We start from the raw sequence: 24,215 nt of genomic DNA on the forward strand, positions 1-24,215 counted from the left end.
ATAATGACCTCTCTTTGTCCTAATAGTTCCAATGAAGGTTTGAAAAAAAAACACCATGAAGTCAAAGGGAAGAAGTGACACGTAGTTCAGGGGAGTCCCAGAAGGCTTTCAGTGAATTGGATCTTAAAACATGAGCTTTTCAGTTTTTTGGTTTTTGTTTTTTTGGCTTGTTTTTTTTTTGATGGGGAAGTAGAGATGAGCACTCTGGGCAAAAGGACCAGCAGGTACAAAGGAGTGGTGATTTAAAAGGACATGGCCTATTTCTGTAAAAATGGAGAAGGTCACTTCAGTGGGTGCACAGGCTGGGGATATAGAAAGGGTTGGAAGACAGCAGACAGAGCTGCTGCATAGACCAAATGGAATAGGAAGACTGATTTGGACACGGAGGTCTTTGGACAGCTCTTCAGGGGTGATTTTCAAAGTGTTTTCACAATTATTCCCATCTGATCCTTACAACAAATACAAAGGACGGGCATCCATCAACTCTGCAACTCAAGCTAAAGATGAAGAAAATGCTGGTGTGAACATGTAAAAAATTGTCATGAAGAAGAAATGGCAAAGTAGGGATGGCTTTAGTGGTAAAGGGGAAGAATAAACAAGTTGAAGAGAAAGTCTTTCTGAGGAGATCATTTGAGGATGTGAATTTGCGGTTATAGATTTTTTTTTTTTTTTTTTTTTTTTTTTTTGCAGTTCACAGATTTTTAACCTAGGCTGTATTTGCATAGTTATAAAAACAACATGTCCAGTTGCAGGAAAAGTTAAAATGGCCATTTTGTCATGGTTATTGTCTGTGGGAGTGGTGGGGTTGCTTAAGTGTTTTAATCTGGCAAATAAAACCTCAATCTGTACAAGGTTTTTAACACAGCCACAGCTCAGATTTTGTTAGTTTCAAGGGCCTTGGGTAAAATTCAGCCCGAGTAAACAAGCAGACTGCGAAACATCATGCTCAAGGGGAGAAACACACATCTTCTCTTCAGAAACTATCGAAAGGAGACGATTCCTAAAATGGGAGCTCTTTGAATTAGAAACAAAACATAAAGGCAAAAACCTTCCACATTGGGAAGCAGAATCAAAGAACACTGAAGCAGGTTTCCTGTAGTCGGTATGCTTCAGGGCAGGGTAAAACATTCTGTGAATGGAGTTGGGCCCATTACCTGCATTTTAAGGTCCTAACCCAAAGATCAGAGAGTTTCTTATTCTACCAGGGTGGTTTTCAGAAAGTCACCTAGTATCTCTGTTCCTCAATTTCCCCATGTACAGAATGGGATAGCCTCTTAAGAGCCGCTACTTGAGGTAGAGAAAAAGAAAAAAAAAAAAAAAAGAACCCTCTAGAATAAAAGAAAAAATTAGACCATATCCCAAATAAGACTTTCTGAATGGTGTTCTAACATTTCATGGTATACAATGAGCGCAAAAATTCAACAAGTAGAGTTCCCATTCACCATGGTGACACAGGAAGATCCTGAACTTACCTCCTGCCATGAACACACGGAGTCTATACTACATATACAACAATTTCTTCTTAAAATACCTAAAGGCTGGTGGTGTGATGAGCACACATCAGGCAAATGAGAAGAAAACTACATCAAGGCCAATAGGAGAGGCTGAGGCACTGTCTCACCATAAACCCAATACCTGGCAGTGTGACCCACAACTAGGAAGGAAATCAAAACCCAGAGCTTTGCCCTGAGGAACAAAGGATTCAAACCATGTCATGAACACCAGCTTTTAAGACACGCACTTGAGAGGGGCGCCTGGGTGGCTCAGTCGGTTAGGCATCTGCCTTCGGCTCAGGTCACAATCCTGAGGTCCTGGGATCGAGCCCTGCATTGGGCTCCCTGCTCAGCAGGGAGTCTGCTTCTCCCTCCACCACCCCCCCCACCACTTGAGCTCTCTCTCTCTACCCCCTCTCAAATACATACATAAAATCTTAAAAGAAAAAAGCATATACTTGAGAAACAATCCTTCCAAAACATCTCATTTTGAAATCCACAAGACTCCTATCCCAAAATTCTTAAGACATTAGCATCTGCAAAATATCTCTTAAAGGGCCCATGGGCTCAGACGCACCTGCCCCAGGGCCTAGCTCAGAGCTAGCTGATGGTACCCATACTTCAAGTGAAGGGAGCTCACCCTTATACTCCCAACTTTGGTCTGAGGGGCAGACATCTAATTTAACACACATATTTGGGAGCCTGCTAGAACACTCCCTGTGGACTGAGACTGGCAGGTGCCCATCTTCACGCTCTCCCTTTGCTGTGCTCAGGCCACCTGGAAGGGTGCCTTTACATGCAACTGGTACTCCAATTTTGGCGGCTGCTTCTCAGGGAATAGACCCTTAGCCCTGGAGGCCAGGGGAGCTTGTGTTCCTGGTTACATGAGACTATCATTGAGGTTACCCAGAAAGGAGCTCATCCCCATCTGGCACCTCAATTTTTGTGACTGCTGCCAGGGGACCTCTCTACATGGCCTGGCTTGTGGCCAGTGGGGCTTAGGCTTGTGGGTCCCACAGGACTAAAACCAACAGAGAAAGAGCTCATGAACAGCTATCACCCCAAGAGAACAGCAAGAGGCAACAGATCGTGCAGCCTGGTCTTTCTGTGGAGGTCTATTGCTAATCATGACTACAGCCTGAGTGAGGGGCAGGCTTCTAATTAAACACACCTCGAGGGGCTGACTGGAACGCTTCCACAGACTTCAGAGGGTGAGCACAATCTTCTTGCTCACCCGATTGTGTTCCAGAACACATCTATGGAAGGGGAGCTTTACATGCATCTGGGGCCTGCTTTTTGTAGCTAGCACCCAGGAGACTCCCTTTGACCACCTGGTTTTGGTGGCCAGAGCAGTCTGCCTTCCTGCGTCTCACAGGACTGTGGTAACCAGCAAGATGGTTCTCGGCAGGCTACCGCTCCCAGGGCACTGCAGACAGTGGACTAAGACACGACCCTTAGTCTTTCTATGAAGGATCCACTTTGCTTGTCCAGGAGCTTCAGACTGAGAGTCAGGCTTCAAGTTTGGCACAACTGAATGGCCTACGGAGCTGGTCTCAAGGAACACAGGCTGTGATGTCATCTTGACACTCTCCGATCTTTCTCCAGCTTTCTAGGAGCTCCCGGGAAGAGGCTTATGCACTGGTCTAGAGCCCCAGATTTTGTGATTGCCGCCCAATGGACACCTTGACATAGGTCTTGGTGAGGATTTTTTCAAACCTGACACCAAGAACAAATGCAACAAAAGCCAAAGCAAACAAGTGGGACTGCATCAAATTAAAAAGCTTCTGCCCAGCAAAAGAAACCATCCACAAAATAATAAGACGACAGACTGAATGGGAGAAAAATCTTTGCAAATCATATAACTGATATGGGGCTAATATTCAAGTACATTTTTTAAAAACTCCAACTCAATAACAGCAGCAACAAAATCTGATTTAAAAAATGGGCAGAAGACCTGACTACCCATTCTTCCAAAGAAGACCTACAGATGGCCAACTAGGACATGAAAACGTCCTCAACATCACTAATCCTCAGGGAAATGCAACTCAAAGCCACAATGAGAAGTCACCTCACACCTGTCAGAATATCTAGTACCAAAAAGAAATAACAGGTGTTGGTGAGGATGTGAACCCTCGTGCACTGTTGGTGGGAATGTAAATTGGTGCAAACTCTATGGAAAACAGTATGGAAGTTGCTCAAAGAATTAAAAACAAAACTACCATATGATCCAGCAATTCTACTTTTGAGTTTATCTGAAGAAAACAAAAATGCTAATTTATACATATACATGCACCCCCATGTTCTTTGCAGCATTATTTACAATAGCCAAGATCAGAAAGCAGCCTAAATGGCTATCAATGGATTAATAGATAAACAAGCTGAGGTATACACAATGGAACATCATTCAGCCTATCAAAGAATGAAATCTTGTCACTTTCAACAACATGGCTAGAGACTAAGGGCATTATATCAAGTGAAAATAAAGGAGACAGAAAGATAAACACTGTGATCTGTCTTTAAAAAAAAAAGGGGGGGGGGGGCGCCTGGGTGGCTCAGTTGGTTAAGTGACTGCCTTCGGCTCAGGTCATGATCCCGGAGTTCTGGGATCAAGTTCCACATCGGGCTCCCTGCTCAGCAGCGAGTCTGCTCCTCCCTCTGACCCTACCCCCTCTTGTGCTCTCTCTCTCTCACTCTCTCTCAAATTAAAAAAAAATAAAATCTTTAAAAAAAAAAAAAAAGCTCACGCAGAACAGATTGGTGATGGCAAGAGGCAGGCAGTGGGAGGTGGGAGAAATGGGTTAACCGTTTTTAATTTAAACTGAATAAAAAATGTTTAACAATTTATGCAAAAATAAAATTCAACAAGAAGTTTTGTGTAGTATTTTTAAATTTCTTTAGCTCAATGTGTTTCTGCCTTCATGGTCCATGTTTGAATTGATCCTTACAGACAGGTGTCAAACATGCCCAGAGTATGTGGCTGTATTACCATGAATTACTAATTTATTTGAAATTAAGTGAAACTTGACCATTTGCTCAAATCTAGGATAATCTCAGGCTTATGTGATGTAAACTCCCATTTTCTGTATTAGGTCCTTGGGAACTGAAGGAGTGGGTAGGAGAGTCACGCAGACATCAAGTAGCAAACCTGGCCCAACCCCTAGGCTCATGATCGTGGTTGGCATGTATTGCTTGAATAAAGAAACAAAGCCAGCTGTAGATTCCCCAGCAAGATTGTCTGCCTTTCACAAGGAAGCAGTTCTGCTGATGCTTTCATGACTGACACTAAGATATTTATTATCAGAGATGAAATGTTGATACATGATGAATTTCAGGGGTGAGGGCTGAAGAAAACCACGAGAAGTGCCGTCGTAAGACTTGATAAGTTAGCCACAGTTTTGCTCATATGCTGGAGACACAGAAAACATAAAAGCCACCATTTCACTTCCAAACGACACAGCTAAGTGCAAAAGTGATCCACAGCAATACTAATACTTGCACAAAACCAGCCTAAGAATTTATTGATGAGAAATATCCCAAAGGGGAAATACATGTTTGTATGCACACTCTCACACACCCACACCCCCCCACACACACATCTACACCCCCACACACACACCTACACCCACCACACACATACCTACACGCCCCCCCCACACACACATCACTCACAACCCCACACCCCACCCCCACACCGCCCCCTACACCCACACACACCCTACACCCTGATAGTATCTGAAGTGTTCTTCTCCTAAGCCACCCACCTTCCCACCCTTAATGGTGACGATCAGAAACAATGACAAAAAACTATCCTCAAAAGCAGTTTTAAATTTCCCTTTCAAAACATCTTTTGGAGGCATGTAGATATTTTCTACTTATATAGCAGATTGGTAATAAATGGATTAATTTGTACTTTATAGGAAAGGCACTATTAGCTTACACATATCTGTAATAGCTCTGGATTTTAAGTTTTACCATGGAAATGGGAGACTTTAAAAAGCACAGCTAAAATAAAGACTGATGCTCAAGTGTCACGAAAAATAATATGACAGTATCACAAATCAGGGAAGTACACAAAGGAATTCAGTTCTTCAGTGTTCCCAAGATAATTAACCTTGCTGATATCCTATTAAGCATGCTAAGTAGTTTCCAACTCCCTTTCAATCCTCTTGGACAGATAAACTGTAACATGCACATTTAATGACAGTTCTCCCTCAATACCATTTCCTGCATATTATTTAAACTCTTTTTTTTGAGGGGGGGGCAACAGGGTCAACTTTTCCCAGTGTTTCTAAATTTTTATAATGAAACTGACACAGTTGTTAGAAAACCATAGCATTTTGCTTTCAGCTTTAGTTAAGTGAACACACAAATATGCACACTGACTCAGAGAGGCCACATAAAATGGACTAGGACATGAATTCTCTTGCTCAGGAGTGCCACTGCTCATGGGAACTCTAAAGCAAAACCAGCAGCTTCTCATTTATCCAGGGATTAAAAGGAACCAGCACATACCAGCACTTTTACAAACATAATTTGATTGTCACTGTGATTCTATCGAGTGTGCACGAGAAATCATCCCCATCCTACAAACAGAGACACAGAGGCTGGGAGTTCAGTTGATCTAGAATGAAAATGGAGCCAGGGACACTCATGCTGAAGGTATAACACGATGGTTAAGACGTGTTTCCGAGACAAAAGGACCTACTCTTGAATTCAGTTCTGCGACCGAGCAACAGGACTAGGAGCTAGTTATCATTTCTCAGCACCCTCTTCCACATCTGTCAATTAGGAAAAGTCACACCAGCCCTAGAATGGTTTCAGGATTAAATGAGTTGATACATATTAAAAATAGCACTTTTGACAAAGCCCTCAACAAATGGGAGTTTTAAAAAAATATTTTATGCATTTTTATATACATTATTTACATATAGTAAGATGCTTAGTGAATTTGCCATTTAATCAGTTTTGACAAATGTTGATCAAGATACAGAACATTTCTGTCACTCAAGAAACTTCCCTCATGTACCTTCCCCAGGGAATTATGTCATATCAGACCCAAGCACTGAAGTATTTCTACCATCATAGAGGAGTTCTGACTACTCTACAATTTCATAGAGATCATAAAGTATTTTTTATTTAATTTTGATACTATTTTTGAGATTCATTCGTGTTATTATGTTTATCTGTACAATGTTCTTCTTTATTGCAAAATAGTGTTTCCTTTTACAAATATACCCGAGTTCCTCCATTTGCCTGTTGGTGGACATGTGAGTAATTTTCAGCACTGGACTATTAAAAACACACACACACTCACAAACAAAAACAAAAGCTCCTACAAACCCATGTGGACAGAGATTTTCAAGTCTCTTGGATAAATAGCTAGGACTAGAATTGCTGGCTCTTAGGTAAGGCAGTTGTGTCACTAAGAAACTGCCAGATCATTCTTCAAAGTGCTTAGAGCGTTTTACATTTCTACCTGTTCTCCACGAGAGTTCCAGTTGCTCGTCTCCTCAGAGGTTTTGGTGTTGGCACTCCTCCTATGTTAGCCATTCCGATAAGTGTGTAGTGGAATCTTACTGTATTTTCAATTTGCATTTCCCTGAAGGCAAGTTAGGTTAAACACTATTGCTTCTGTTCACTGGCCATTCTGTATCTTGTTGTATAAAGTGCCTCTTTAAGTACATTTTGGATATATGTGTTATAAATACTCTCTCCCAGTCTGTGGGGCATCTCTTTATCTTCTTAGTGTTTTTCAGTGAACAGATTTTTTAAATTTTCATGAAGTTCAGTGTATTTTTTCCCCTCTTATGGCCTGTGTTTTTGTGTCCTTTATAAGAAGCTTTTGCCTTCTGAAGTTACAAAGGTATTCTCATTTTTCTTCTACTATCTTTATTGTTTTAGCTTTTATGTTTCAGTACAATTGAACTCAAATTGATTTGTATGTATGGGATGAGGTAGGGGTTTAGATTCTTTATTTTTCAGGTAAATATCCAGTTGTTCCAGCACTATTTACTGAACTAGTGTTTTTACGCCATTGAATTGATGTGGTGCTCTTGTTGAAAGCCAGCTGACTTTACATGTGTGCATCTAATGCAGAATTCTATTCTGCTCCATCGATCCATTTATTTATAATGGCAGCTATTCTAACATTACTTTTTATTATTATTTTTCCACTTTTTGTTATTTCAGATGCCATGATTCAAACCTCAGTAACTTTGCTTTTGGATTTCAAAAAAGTTTTTATTTTCCCTTTCAATGCCATATATATGTATTTGTAAATATGTGTGTGTGTGTGTGTGTGTGTGTTTATATACCCATATACACCTGCACTTAGGTGTATTCATTTTCTTGGAGTGTCCTCATTTTTAGACCTAAGATTTTCTAAAAACTTTTTCAGACACCAGGGACCGCGTTTATCACTGGTTTTCAAATTTCAGCAAGGCACAGGAATCGTCTTGAAAGCTGGTTTAAACAGATTCCTGGACTTCACTTCAAGAAGTTCTGATCCAGTAGGTCTGGGGAAAGGCCTGAGAATTTGTGTGTGTGACAAGCTCAGGTGATGAAGATGCTGCGGGTTTCTGGACTACACTCTGAGCAGCACTGGTTTTAAAAAAATTAAATGGCTTCTTTAAGGCTCATACAGAAGCCTGATTTGCCTTTTCTAAAGTCTGCGAACACAGCCACTAATTTATACGGTCTTCGCTTGAAAAGACATCTGAAAAATCTGCTGAATGCACCAGAGCATGGAAGCCAGGAAACATCAAGGTAGATTGATGTCCTAACATTGCCTCATTTCCTCCTTCCTTCCTGGAAATTGAGTTTTGGTCTGTGAGCAGGGGCATGCAAATAGCTGTGTACCCAAAGCACCATCTAGCCCCATCTAGTGATGAACATGCACTGCAAAGGGGACATTCTCCCCGTGGCCTCTGCCGACCATCAGAGAAAGCTTTCTTTTCCCCCTAGGGCTGACTGGTCTCTAAACCAGGAACATTTTTATGGCCAAGTCCTTTAAAACTTTCTCTGCTGAATTCATGTTTTAAGTAGTTAGCATCTAGGTGAATATTCCTGACAGAACATAGGCATTCTGAATTAAAGATCGACACACTCAGTCATCAAAATCCCAGTCCCGACCCCTAAGCTCCTCTCAATTTTTAGGACGAGCACAGAACAGCTTTTCAGCTTTCCTTTCCAACAGATCAAGTCCATGTGAGCAGAGGGCCGCACCACAACCACTCTCAACGCAGAATGTTGAGATTGGGGTGAGGACTCAAAAAGGGGGCGCTATTCTTTTTCCTGATTGTTTAATTACCTATTTAGCCTCTGAAACCATGTTAATGGGAAATGAATTCATAAATACTATTTAGACTTACACTGTTTTAAAGGTGCCCTTTGTAAAGGCGATAAATGATTTTCCCCTCTTGGGAAAAAAAAATTAGAAATCCCCCGAATAAAGGGAAAAGAGGAGTTTCAAATGCCACCCTCACATTGTCACCGGTCCCTTGGCACTCTTTTCGGAAGTACTGTGAGCACTGTGAATATCGGAGTTCAATCATTTCGGCATGGGCCTCGGACGATTTTGCAAAAACTAGAGAGAAAGTAGATGTGCTTCCTCCTGAAAGGAAGGTCTTTTCATAGTCAACGTAAAGTATATACTACATTTCTTTCAACAGTGAGAAAGTCAGAGATAAAAGGAAAACAGGCCTAAGGCTATAATGTATTTCATTTTCATCAGCACTGGACCTCTGCCTTGCACAGCTGATGACACAGGGGAGGTCTTTGTGCCCGAGAAGAGATTCAACCAATACTTTAGCTCCAATTGTTCTCCCAATTTCCAGAGCTTTGGGGTTATGAGGGTTTTATTTTTTCTTTGAAGGAAATTAAAATGACAGCAAATGAGTCATCAGTGGAACTGTCGGAGACATGCTACAATTTCCCGTCGACAGGCCACGCGGTCCTAGGCTCTTAAAGCACATTTCCCCTGGGCTTGTAACCAGCGCTGTACGCACTACCATTCTGTACAGGAGGTGAGCCTAGAGATGTCAACTCTACTAGTTCTGAGAGTGAGTCTGCCCCTTGACCCCTTCCTTGCCACAGAGTCCCAGAAAACTTTTTTACTTTGAGCTCCTTTGGTTTCCCAGAACAGAAATCCCTCTTCCAGATGCTTGTCATCAGATGTACATACACGTGACTTTCTCCCCCAAGCTTACATCACAATGCCTGAGACACAATCTACATGCCACTATGCAGGATTCTCTCTCTCCTCCTTCCATCTGTCCCTCTCTCCCCACCCAGAGGATGAGAGAGATTACACACCATTCAACGAATTATGTATACACACACACACACACACACACAAAGCACATGTATTATACATATGTTTGTATGTGGACACACACGCACAGTGGGTTCTCACTGCAACCACAAAAGAACAAATGGAACCTCCTTACTCAGTATGGGTATATATCCAAAAGAAATATCAAGACAGGTCCTCCTTAAGATCTTAATAATACAAAGCTTTGCCACAAGTGGCCTGTGGACAGCGAAAGTGGGAATTAACCATGGATTCCAGAGAGCCGCTTCTTTATCATCTCTGCACCTGAAGTCCCATCACTTGGGCAGCAACCTCAAGTTCACTCTTCTTTCTACCAGAGACCCCTGCACAAACCTCTCTCCGTGTCTTGTCTTATTCTCCTCAGGTCACTTCATTGAGACAATGTGGACGGACTTCAGTTTCTCTCACTGTACCTTTATTCATCCCACCACATCCCAAAAGTTGGTAGCAAAAGATTAAGATCATTGCTTAAAAGGAAAAAGGGAGAAAGGAAAGAGAAACAGGGCATGAAGAGAAAAGGCTGTGAAAATGATTAAGTATCTTTAAAGGTATTTGCCTTAAGAAAAAAAATATATATATATATAATATATAACTATAAATTATGTATCATCTCTCACAATCAAATGTCCATACCTTAGCAGTCCTAATCTTCTTGAATCTTGAACACGAATTTCAGGGCAACATTGGGGTTGAGGTAATCTCCTCAGGCCACCACCAAGGTGATAGTTTTCTTAACCTCCACACAGGTTCCAATACTGCCTTCTGAGGATAGAGGTTTCTTTCACGTCTACAAAAATCACAAGAGAAAGAAGATATTCATAAATAAAAGCTAAACAGAAACTTCAATAGGGATTTGAAATTCCAGACAATTTGGCTTGAAGAGGCTAAACAGAAGACACATTCTGATTGGCATAAATACAAATAATAGGTGGATGGATTCAGTCTTGATTAGACTCAAGCAATCATATAAAAGCAGAAAAAATGTAGTGTATGGTAATTAACATAATAAAATTAAAAAAAATAAAAGCAGAAAAAGTAACACTATATCCAGGCTGGCAAATTTTGTAGGACACGACTAGCCAAATTTGTTCATTTAACTTTTAGGGAAACCGAGGATCAGAGAGGAAAAAAGGTTTTCCCATCATAACTCATTACCTGCGGCCTATTCCTACCAGTGAATCAAGCAAATCTTTAATAAACACAAACAACATGCTTAACGCGGTGGTCTGGGTTAAAATGAGACAAGGAGACCTTGTATCACTTCTTCACCTTGAGATCATTCCCTCATTTGGCTTTTAAGAGATCAAACTTGCCAGTCATCCCTGGCCGCTCCATCTCGGCTGCCTCTGTGAGATCCTCTCTATCTCACAACATTCTTGGTGAGAGCATCCTGGGGACTCGGGCCTGAGCCTATTCTCTCTGCATACTCACTCCTCAGGGGGCATCTCCCAGCTCCGTGGCGTGAGAAACTATTTATACACTGACAACTCTGAGATTGTCTCCAGGCCCAGATACTTCACTGAACTCCAGACTCCCCTATCAACTGACTACCCAACAAGTTGGCTTCGAATTCTAATAGCCATGTCAGGACATGCCCGAAGTGAAGTCCTGATTCTATCACTGACACAGCGCCCTCTGAATAAAAAAAAAGTAAGGTTCACACTCTTCCTCATCCATTCCTTCTCAAGGGCAATTTTATTCACCCTGCTTCTCAGGCACAAAGGCTGCCAGTCAACCTTGACTCTTGTCTCTCACATATATATACACCCCATGTCCTCTTCAAGATCCCACGGCTTTTCTCACCAGAAAGAATGCTAAGGCTGGACCGCTTTTACCTGCTCCTTCACTAACACGGATGTTCAAGGTCTCAGGATAGATCTCTAAGGCTGCACAGCGCACATGCTCAAACCATGGCTGTCACTCTCAACATGTCCCCCCCAGGGTAAGACCGTGACACTCTCCTGCTCAAAACCTCCCACCTCACTCAGAATCCAAGTCAAAGTCATTACAGTGGCCAGAAAGACTCCACATGACACAGCTGTGTTACCACTGTCTTCACCTCCTACCCTCTCCCTCATTTATTCGCCCCCAGCCCTGCTGGCCTCGAAGCTGTCCCTCTAGCTCTACCTCAGCATCGGGACTTACCATTCCCTTTGCCTGAAAGGCTGTTTCCCCCCTCACCACTTTGAATCTGGCTTCCACTGTGACCTTTTCACAATTACTTAAAACTGTAGACCCCGATCACATCTCCTCATTCCCCCTTCTGTTTATCACCTGGTGAAGACTTGCTCGTAGACTACATGGTTTCCTTGCTTATCTACCTTTCCCCAGTAAAACAGGAGCTCCATGCGGCCAGACATTTTCTCTCTGGTGTCCTGCTGTACCTCCAATACTTCACGCATAGCCTAGCACCAACGTGGAGCTCCATATACATCTCTGAACCAACGAACAAATAGGAAGTTTCCGTAAACCTCAAAGCCACTCAGAGGGTAAGTGGCTGAGCCAGGTTTAAATCAAAGGCATCTGTCTCCAGCATTCCTGCCACTGTAGGGCAACTTCCTGAAGACCTATTAGTGTTGGCATTAGGAATAGATTCGGTACAGCTTGGCATGTGACACAGAAGATATAGATTCTATCTGAAAAGCCCAAAATGATTTCTACAAACTCCTAAAGAGAATATATTGCATAGAGTGGGATGGCTCTGCTTACATCTTAGGTTGCAAGCTCAGTATTAACTCTCACCTTGTCCTTCTCAGTTTTCACTGCCTTTTCCTCTGTGCCTTTATTTCTTGTCCCTCCCTCAAATCTCAGTCCCTTCCTTCCCCGAATGAACAAGGGCAAAAGATGGATCCAAGATTAGATAAAGGCAAGAGATGTGTTTAGGGACAAGGTGTGGGGCAGGAATCACAGGACCATGGATCGGAATCTAACTGGGCCACAAACACACTGAATGCCTGTAGAGAGATCCCTTCACCTTCCTGAGAGCCTACTGCTCGCTGGGCTAAACTACATGCCCCCATGATGAGTTCACAGCTAAAAAAAATAAAAGATTACTAAGGAAAGAAGTCTAAGACTGCTTAAGGAAGCAGGGTACAGTGTTTAAGAACCAGGCTTCGGGACAGTCCTAGTATTATTCACATCCTGGTTCCACCACTACGAAACTAACCAAGACACTCCATCTATCTATCACATTTTTCTATCAAAGTGAGAGATCAGAAACACCTTTCTCTTTAGGGGATTTATGAGAATCAAACAAGGTAACAGAGGTCAATTGCATGTCACTGTGCAGGGCCTAAGTACTCAATAGGCATGTGTTGTTCTTAATTTTCATTCTTTGTTTCAGGCTGACATTTTGCATGAAATTTCACGATTTCATCTACTTGCCTGCAGAGTCTGATTCTTTTCCACCTTTCTGCATACGTAATTGCTTTCGTGGCCCTTGATGACTTTCTCTGGAAAATCGTTACCCCAACTGCCCCCACACTCTAAGGGCAGATGGCAGAACTTTGTAACATGAGAAACTCAAGTTCTCTGGTTCATTTCTTGTCCTCTTGCTGACGACCAGCAATTTGAGATGATCTTGGCCCTAGTATTACAGCAGGCTGATAATCATAAAGTCACAGTCTACAATTATTCCTGTATTCCAAAGCCAAGAAACACAACTCTGAAAGCAAACAATTCAGCACAATGATATACAGAGTTATTAAAGAAATTTTGCTGACTGTTTTGAGAATTCAAGTCTCCAGTCTATCCAAATGCATCTTTCTTTTCTCCTAACTGATATTAAGAAACTGTCTATGTTTAGGTAGTAACAACATAAAAATATGTCACCTACCTTTCAGGTTTAGCTATACCACAAACTAATAAAAAGTTAAGATGCTTCAGGGAAAAGTTAACTTCTACTCCAAGCTAAGTCACTGAAGGACTTGCTCAGAAATGCATTTACTAACAAAAGTTTTTTGAGTACATATTTACTATGTACTTTGTTAAGGGTAGGGACTATTAATGACTTTATTTCTACCCTCATGAAGCTTTTATTCCAGCAGTTTTTCATTGTCTTTCGAAATTTCCTAACTTCTGACCAGATAGAAGACATGACAAACTCCTACAAAGCTGTTGATTCACGCAAGTAGTGACATCGAGTGTGTTATTATAAGTAGGCTAATTTCTGCTTGATATAGAGCACTCTGTAATTCCCAGTTTCCTCAAGAGACAAGCCAATTTCCTGTTTGTTCACCAGCCCCCATCCAGCACACAGCTCTTCTGAATTGCTCCTGGTTGATTTCCCTCCTTCAGCAAAGAAATGAAAAGTAATCACCAAATCCCCAAGTACATATTCTATTCATTAACAAGCTGCTACATGGATGGAACAATCTAGAAGGCACTGGGCTCAGATGACACAGCTGCAGAAATCAGCTTTTTTTAAATCTTTGGAAACATGATGGGATTAATGCCATCCTATGGCAAAATAAACCAAGAAAGGATATACAAGGAATACTGCCAAAGGGAATAATGTCGAGAACGAACAACATGTGTCTTCAATCACCAGCATCTGCATGGTTCGAGTGCTAATCATAGAGGGGGGGTGTAATTTTTGCCTGTTGGGTAGCCTTGAATGCTTCAGGGAATAGGTCATTTTTCAAAAGATATCAATTAGTGGCTGCTCTGATGGCAGAGTGCAAACCACACCTCTCTAATGATTGGGCTGTATTAACAGTGATTCCTGTGAGTGGAGAACACACACAGGCACTGATCCACAAAGGCACCCAGACACACTCCCCAGGGAAGGCAGGATGAGGGAGAGTCGGAGAGGGACAGGAAGATACGAGGAACTCTAAAATTAGGTTCTTGATGAAGATTTCTGGTGGAAGCATGCCAGGGGGAAGGGATGAACTGTGAATTTCAATCCATGGAACTAGGCTGGGTTTTACCAGGAAGTGGAGAAGCACTGGGATGATACAGAACCCATGTGTGTGTCTAAGGCCGTGCCTCACAGACCTGCACACAGCACTCGTGGTGCCAGCAATGCTTTACTATGTGTTCATTACCTCCATTTGCATATTAGGAAGTCATTAAGTAATTTGTGTGAAATCACACAACTAGAAAGTGACAGGATCTGCACTCAGACCTGCCCTGGAGCTTATGGGTGTTCTCCAAATATGCTGAAAAAATCACAAAGGATTCTTTCCTACATTTTTATTTCTGATTAAGCCGAGTTCCGACACTTGGAAATATCACAGTTTTAACTCCAAAGGAAAAATTCGGTCAGTCTCCTAAAGAATGTAACTGTGGGGGCGCCTGGGTGGCTCAGTCATTAAGCATCTGCCTTCGGCTCAGGTCATGATCCCAGAGTCCTGGGATCGAGCCCCACATCGGGCTCTCTGCTCCGTGGGAAGCCTGCTTCTCCCTCTCCCATTCCCCCTGCTTGTGTTCCCTCTCTCGCTGTGTCTCTCTCTGTCAAATAAATAAATAAATTCTTAAAAAAAAAAAAAAGAACGTAACTGTGAAAACTGGCCCAGCTCCTTCTCTGTCAAGGAGAGTGGAAGCACCGAGATAGAGCAGAGGGCGGGTTTCTTATAACAGTTGCTTCCTGAGCAGATTCACTGAACCAAGTCTCCGCTGGTAGTGGGACTCAGTTTATAAAATATTAATTATACTTCCTACCAGCTAACACTACTGAAACAATGTTGGGTCCATGAAACATAAAATACTTTGGAGATCCAGGTGCTCATCTGTAACTGCAATCACTACCTTTGGGCTAAATGTGGAAGCCTGTTGTTTATTCCTAAATGGACACCAATCAAACTACTAGGGAAAAACAAAAGAAAATTTGTGTCACCGGATTTTAAGGAATATAGAAAACATCCAATGACTTTTAGATACCTGATCTCTTGCCAATTCATTAGCACCTTATTTTCTTACCTGGTTAGCCTTCTAAATTGAATGGAGAAGTCAAGGGGACTCTAGAAGAAACGTTACTGAATATTATGATGAAACTTCAAAGAATTTGCTAACATCTGGGCTAATTGTTGATCTGTATTTTGCTTTTAGCTAGTTAACAAATGATTTATCTCAAACTTCATCAAATGGGTCAGACACGGACAGTCTTGTAGGTGCCTATGTGGCCCACAAGATGAGCTTTTAAAATTTAGCATTCAAGGACAGATGCCCACCTGCACCCCTTTCCATATGCACCTAGCCACTATTCCTCCCAGTCTCACATTTGCTATTTTCAGTATCTATAAACACAGGTCCACCTTTGCTTTAGGAAATTTATCACCATCTCCAGAGAAGCAGTCCTTGCTCCCAGCCTAATAGCAAGTGTATATATATACACATACGATTCCCTAAATACCACTGCTCTTTGCATGATTCACATATTCGGTCAAATTCTCTATCAACTTCCACACATGCCCATGGACCACCCAAACTTGTAGATACCTATGGAACTCACAGCGGCAGCATGCTATCTCACATGGCCTCCAACACAGACAGTGGGCTTTCTGTGCCACCTCAAACCCAGACAATGGTGAGTTTACCACACCCCTCTTATATGTTAGTGTGGAGATACAGTTGGAGTACTTACTTCAATGAATCAGTGATTCAATTACCAGGGGCCATTTTAAGTGGCAGCTTGCCATATACCTCTAGATACTAACTCAAGAAAGAAAATATCAGGAAGCATCACCTCATCCCCAGAACACCCATGTCCAATCTCCTATTCTTGGTGACATATGTAAGTTAGATCCACAATATTATGCCACCATGAACACCAATGGATGCTTAGCAAAAACACATCATTCTAGGAGGCTGTCAATATGGACACTATTTTGCCTTGATACCATAAACTGCAAAGGTAGGCTGAAAGTATTAGATCCCTGCCTGGGTTTGATTCCCAGCTCAGCTGCCCCACTCTCTGTGTCTTTGGGCAAGCTGTTCCACCTTTCAGTGCTTCATCTGCAAGACAGGAGTCATAATACATATTTCCAAGCGTTCTTTTTGAGTAGTAATTTTAATAAAATAATGCTATGTTTGAATTAATGTATTTATAATTCATAGTGGTATGAATTTTCTTACCTATTAAATGAGCATACCACCACCTCAAGGGCTCTTACAAGAAATTTAGGAGGTAAAAATAGTAATATGCACAATAGTATGTTTGTGTCTTGCCTGCTAGACCAAGTCGTCGAGAACATCAAATCTATGTCAGGTTTCTTTCTGTGAGGCACAGAGTAAGCATAGAATAGGGAGCCATTGCATAATGTCTGTGTGTGGACATACGTTAATCATTTAGGTTTTTGTTTTTTTGATGTAGTGTTCCATGATTCATTGTTTGCGTATAACACCCAATACTCCATTCAATACGTGCCCTCTTTAATACCCATTACCAGACTAACCCATCTCCCCCCTCCCCTAAAACCCTCAGTTTGTTTCTCAGAGTCCATAGTCTCTCATGGTTCGTCTCCCCCTCCGATTTCCCCCCTTCATTTTTCCCTTCCTACTATCTTCTTTTATTGCTGGAGTGGTGGGGGGGTGAGAGGGATGGGGTGGCTAGGTGATAGACATTGGGGAGGGTTTGTGCTATGGTGAGCACTGTGAATTGTGTAGGACTGATGAATCACAGACCTGTACCTCTGAAACAAATAATACATTATATGTTAAAAAAAAAATCATTTATGTTTGACTTCCTTCACTGATCTCGAAAAAAAGCTACACCACTTCCTTGCTAATTCTGTGGTGGCCAAGGGGGAAGACCAGTCTAGGGAAGGACTGAGGAGCTGGATAAACCCAAATCATCTAATGATGAGAGAAGTAGAATTACTGCCCAATCCCCAAGCCATTAATAAAAGTCTAACTATCAGACTTTAGGTAAGTAACAAAATCTCAGAAGCTATTAGTTATCGAGCTTGTGTGTACCAGCACTGTACTGAGCTTACATTTACTCAAGAAATGCTCCCAATAAACTACTGAAGTTGTGCTATAAGGATTCTCATCTTATGGGGAAGGAGAGGCTCAGAGTGTTCAAGTGACTTGTGACCCAGTGCAGAGCGTGGATTTGAACCCAGAAGAGGGAGTCCAGGCTGTGACCTTCCAATCACTACTATAGTCTTTCCTGCTGAGTCACAGACTCATTTTTGTCTGTGATAAAAACTGCAAATGTTTTCCCAGTTTATCTTCTTAGATTGCTTCTGTGAGTTTTTGAGGGGTAATGTTTTCACTTTGTAAGATAAGAGTTAATATTCCTAAAGACAGAAAAGAATATCCTAAAAAAGGAAAATACTAATAAATGCCTAGAAAAATAGGCAGGGACATCAACAGGAAGCTTACAGAAAAAGAAATGCAAATAGCCTGTGAACTCAGCAACACACATAAGAAATCCAAATTCTGCATGAGAAAATTAGAGCACCAATGATCCTAATACTGGAAAGATTTAAAATACCACAGATATATTTAAATCAATACATTTACAATGATACTAAGAAGAAGAAGAAAAAAAAATTCACTGGTCACCTTTGGAAGATGCTAGAGAACCAAATCATTATTTTGAAAATAGTAAATAAATGAAAATCAACCTCTGTCCTGCCTTTCCTTATGACTGATAATCAAATACTGAAAAAAGGAAGTTTCCATTTGTCAAAGTTTCTCACCAAAAAATGAAAACAAAATAATTGGAATGCCGCCCTTGTTTAACTCCTAATGACACAACACATCTAGGTAGTAATCATCAATGACTACTAACATCACAAAAGAAAGATCTGGAGGCACAATAGTTTCTCCTAGGTAGCCGTCTAGCCAAACCATGCAACTGGAATGAAAGTAGCTAACTTACAGGAAATGCAGGGACTGAGGAATTTGCTTACACAACACAGGGATACAATCAGCAATATCCAGGCTGTGGAATGTGCAGGATAAAGAACCAGATCATCTTCAACAAATACATCAGGAGGAGAATAATGAAGAGTGATGGGAACCTACCGATTAAGAAAGGCTTAAGAAACACACAGTCACTTCTAATGGATGAAAAAGATTTAGATCTTGATATACAAACAAGATGAAAGAAACAATTATGAGCAGTAATCTCAAAAAAGACTAGATACTTGTCAGTACAAAATAGTTAATATCTTTGGCATAATAATGACATTGTTTTATTTACAAAAAGGATGTCAGCTTTTAGAGGTGAACACTGCTCTATTTAAGGAAGAAATGTTACAGGTACGAATTTGCTCTAGCAGGGTCTGGGTGCTGTAGACAAGACTGCCAATGAACTGGTAAGTCTTCCGGCTGATTTATGGTTACCTAGGATTTCATTTCCCTGTTCCCTCTACTTTAAAATATATTTAAAATTTTCCAGAATAAAATAAACTGTTTGCCAGACAGAAGCACATAGATGGTAAGAGTTGTCTTTAGGTGGTAAAATTCTGTAGGATTTTGACCTCTTTAATTCCCATTATTTTTTTGCTCTTAATGAGTATGACTCACTTAACAGACAGAAATGGGAAATTTATTTTAAAAACCCTTTTTCTCCCCATTTGAAGCTTTAACCATTAGTATTTTATTACTTAAACAACTAGGAAGCAAATATGCAAAAATCTTAGGATTTGCCAAGCTGGGTGGTTGACACACAACCATTCATTTTATCATTTTTCTTGATTGAAAAAATGTAACCTTGTATAATAGAGTATTATAAACAATGAAAATAAATGGACTGTCCTGTTATCTCTGTTAGGTCATACTGAATACTTTCTTCTAAGTGACCTCTAGAAGCAAAGGGTGTCGCACAATGTAAAATGATCTTACTTTAACCATAAATCTAAGAACAATTTTTGCAACTATTTCCAAAGAACTGTGTAAGAGATACCAGGAATCTACCTTACAGGGAAGACCACAGAACAGTCCACTGTGAGACTGTCGATCTCTATATTTTTAAGTATTTTTTATTTTTAAAGGAATAAAGATATGACCTGTAATTCATGACTTCGAAGGGATTTTACTTTAATAATGTTAAATAATTAGGACCAAGTCCCAGGCACTCAGTTAAAAATATTTCAAAGGAAAGAACTGGACAGTCCAATCGTACTGTTTTGCAGATGAGGAAAGTGGCCTGTCCAAAGTCACAAAAGTGAGTGGGGTCAGGTGAGTGATAAGAATCCAGCTCTCTAATGCCCGATTCCCTTCTTTCCAAACCATGCCACCCAAACAGCATCTTCCCAAATACTTCTATGATCCTGGCATAACTACACACCCGCATTCTATCTTTTATCAAAAAACTGGTAAGAATATATAGGACACAGATGGAGTCGTGGCTTATGTGGGGGTACCTGAGAGGAGAACAAGGGGTTTATTTATGTAATTATAGCAGTTTTCGTTTGATAGCAAACTGGAGCAGAAAGTGCAGAGAGTTCTCATACACTTCCTGTCCCTAAGCATGCACAGCCACTTCCATCATCAACATCCCGAACCACTGCTACATCCGTTACCATCAATGAACCCTTACACTGATCCATCATCATCATCATCACCCAAAGTCAACAGCTTACCTTAGGGATCCCACTTGGTCTTACACAGTCTGTGGGTTTTGACAAATGTTTGGTGGGATGTCTTCACTATACTAGTATTCTACAGAATAGTTCCATTGCCCTAAAAATACTCTGCACTCTATCTGTTCCTCTCTTCCTTACCTCTAATCCCTGACAACCACTCGTATTTTTAAATATCTCTATAGTTTTTGCCTTTTCTGGAATGTCATACAGTTGAAATCACATAGTGTGTAGCCTTTTTAAGATTGGTATCTTTCATTTAGTAATACACATTTTAAGATTCTCCAGGTCTTTTTGTGGTTTGACAGCTCATCTCTTTTCAGTACTGCCTAATGTTCCATTATCTGGATGGACCACAGTTTATTTACCAATTCACCTACTGAGAGATACCTCAGTTGCTTCCAAGTTTTGGCAATTAGGATAAATCTTCTCTGAACACTCACGAGCAGATTTCTGTATGGACATGTTTTCAACTCCTTTGGGTAAATATCGAGAAGCACAATCACTAGATCATAAAGTAAGATGTTTAGTTTTCTAAGAAACTGCCAAAGTGTCTTCAAAGTGGGTCTTGAACCCACTTTGAACCCTTCATAGAGGGGTTTCAGGGCAAAAATCAGCAAAGTGAAAAATCACATAAAACCAACATCATGCTTCAAAATACCTTAGGAAGGCAGTATGTTAAGTGATAGATTTCAGAAGCCACTAAGCTCTAGGTTCTGTGAGGGCAGGTAATCTATTTCAGTAGTTCACTGTATCCCCAGTAGTATTCCTTGTACCTAGCACAGTGCTGGTACATGATAAATGCTCATTTAGTATTTGTTAAATGAACAGATCCAGTGGGGGAAATCTTTTCTTCCATCTTGTAGCACACATTTCTTGGGTTGAACAATAAAGTGAAGACTCATCTCAGGGGTCCCATAGTGTGGAAAGTAAGTACTATTAAGGAACAGGACCTCACTCGATGAAATCCTTACCCTTTAGGGGCATCAAAGACTAGGACCGACATTGAGGAAAGCAGAGAATACGGCCTCTCTTACTCGGGGGCATGCGCCATTATACGGACCAGGGGACAGAATCCTCTGCACAATGGAAATGGTTCTCTTTTTATTTGCTATGCACGTACAGTTGACTTTTCATAAATTAAATGCACAGAAACTGAGAATCCACTGTAATTGCAAAACCCCTGCATTGGAAATCAGCTTTCACTGAAATCACGTTAGAAACCAGAAAGATTAGATTTAGAAACATATTTAGCCCCATCAAGAGGGAAATTATGTAAAGTTTATAAAACAACATAGATATACATTGTAGGCTGGCCAAGTGCCTGGCTAGGGAAAGGCTTAGCCTTGTCACCTCAACAAAGAGAAGAAAGCGGTCATCGAACTTCAGAACAAGGACTCTGGAGTCACCAAATCCCTGTTCTGCAAACTTGAAGCAATCCACCTACTCATCTGGCCTCAGTTTTCCATCCTGTGAAACAGGCATACTAATACCTATAGTTTTGAAAGGAGAAAAGATTATAGGACAGGTTTTTTAAAGCACACACAAACAAAATCATAACAGCAATTCCTTAGGCCTCGGTATGACGTACTGAGAAATACAGGTTTGCCGACCCTAAACCTTCCTGAACCATCTGTTTCCCACTATAGCACAAGCTAAGTTACTACTTAATATTTATTAGGAACCCAAGAGCTGTTTGAATTACATAATTGTGCCTTAGATAGGTAGCTATTACTTTACCCTCACTTCTTACTAGGCAACTGTGAAGTTAAATTAGTCACTTATCATAAAGTTCTCTGAAGACATTAAAGTTGAAAGAAATGCCTGATAATTGTTCTTAGCCATCTAGCACCACGTGATGCTCATGAACTTACATGAACCATTTGGCTGAAGTCCAAAAAACGTCTATCTTAATTTTATATCTCATTTACTCAAAGTTCTAAGTTGAGAAATTTCTAAGAGGAGAAAATGGTTTATTAAAAAGGAAAACAAACGGGTCAATTCTTGAACTTGTTCACAATTACACAGGAAAGCATAAAAAGAATTCCATCTCCAGCCTCCAGTTTTAACGAAGAAAACTAGGGCAATGGTACACACTCTGCCTGTCAATATACACATGCGTGTGCATGCACACGGACTACACACCGTCAAGAGCTGTGGTTGCTTTTCTCAATGCTTTCACACGAAGAGCCACACATCATCTAGCCAAGAAGCCAGCACAACCACCACTAAGCAGCTTACCTGCAATGCCTCTCCCATCGAGGAGGCCTCTCCATCTACTGGGGGTCACCCCCCTCTCCTAGACAGAGCCCCTAAAAGCACATCTCCACTTGTCTGGAATATTTCTACAACCTTCTCACTGGTCTCTAATCAATGCATCTTGGGCTGATCCCACTCCTTTTTCTCCCCTAGAGCAGGAATGAGCTTTTAAAAATAAGCCATTTCCACTCCTCAGCTAAACTTGCCAAAGGTTTCCCACCGACTTTAGAATAAAATCCCAGATCCTCACCGCAGTTTAGCAGATCTGAGATGTGGCCCATTTCATGGGTCTCGTCGTGTATTCCACACCTCTACCTACTTAGCATGCACCAGCCACATTGGCCGCCCTTCTGTGCCTGGCTCCTTCTGGCCTTCGGTCGTCAGCACATTGGAAACAGAAGGTATGATCTTCACTCCACATACCCTCAAAAAGATATCAAAATCGACTTGGAGAGGATTTGTAGAAGACTTGGACTCTCTTTCCCACCCCACCCCCTTCATTCATGAGGAGGGTGGGTTCACCAGCCCAGGGAAGTTCCAGACAGTCCATGGATGTAAAAGTAATGTCCTTCCTTCAGTAGTGGAAGTACGTCCTATTTCCTGGAACCGTATCTTCTAGTAAGTTTTTCTCACTGACATATTCTCTTTCTCATTCTTCCCTCCCCACCCCAAATCTCAGACACTTCATCACATACTTATCCTTACTGTGTGTATCAGCTGGCAACCTGCACGCTAAACTCACTTCTCAAGCATGAATGGGATCATTGAGGTCCTCTCCAGAGTAGTCAGAAGAAAATTACTTCTCTTTCAATGATTTTATGACAAGCTCCAGCTTCTGAAAATTACTGGATATTACTCTAAAAATAAAACATTACAGATAATTACCCCTTAGAATGGAACAAATCATTATATTAATTTGAAAAGTTATTTTGGATATGGGGAAAGAGTACTTATTTGAAAAATAAAATTGCCAATGTACATGAAGCAGTTCGATTCTGAGAGGAAATAGGAGAATAAGAAATGGCTTCATGCTTTTTTCAAAGTCATTGTGCTCATGCTGATAACCAACCCAATGCTGTACAGTCTCCAAGAAGCCATGGAAGGAATTACATAAAGTGTGTTATAAAGTGTGTTTACAGGTGAGTGAAGAAAATCTAAGTTCCATTCATGTGTACTGACTCACTCTTCTCCCTAACTTATCAGGAAGGTTCTATTATTATCTCCACTAAACAGGAGAGGAAAACAAGCAACTTGCCCAAAGTAGCAGTGCTGGGAATTGTATTAAAATGGCTTAAATCCAGAGTCCACACTTATACAATGCTGCTTCTCGTGTCTTAAAGGAAGTCAGACACAAAAGGATGTTAAATATTACACTTTGACACAGATCACCAAAGCACAGGTAAGTTAGTAGTTCCCGATAATGCAAGAACAGAAATGCACAATATTATATAAACGAAGAAAACTAAGTCTTAAAGATCTTCTGGCTTGCCCCAAATGATGCAAGATCTCCTGATTCCTGATCTGTAAGTGCCCTCAAAAGCTGGTTTCTCATTTGACTTACATATATGTAGTGTCTTTCAAACACTTGTCTCT

General features: G+C 41.0%; 1 protein-coding gene across 3 annotated transcripts in view; it reads right to left on the reverse strand.

Moving 5' to 3' along the window:
- SGCD (sarcoglycan delta) overlaps positions 1-24,215 on the reverse strand; it is a 954,698-nt gene that overhangs the window by 558,388 nt on the left and 372,095 nt on the right. For all 3 annotated transcript variants that reach the window (XM_064596616.1, XM_064596615.1, XM_045902074.3), the window contains one exon: positions 10,459-10,612. The gene's annotated coding sequence lies outside the window, so the exon portion shown is untranslated. The remainder of the gene's footprint in view (positions 1-10,458; positions 10,613-24,215) is intronic.

This window comes from Mirounga angustirostris, unplaced genomic scaffold (assembly GCF_029215605.1).
Source record: "Mirounga angustirostris isolate CCGP_5_RB_7025 unplaced genomic scaffold, mMirAng1.0.hap1 SCAF_7, whole genome shotgun sequence".
NCBI classification, from domain to species: Eukaryota; Metazoa; Chordata; class Mammalia; order Carnivora; family Phocidae; genus Mirounga; species Mirounga angustirostris.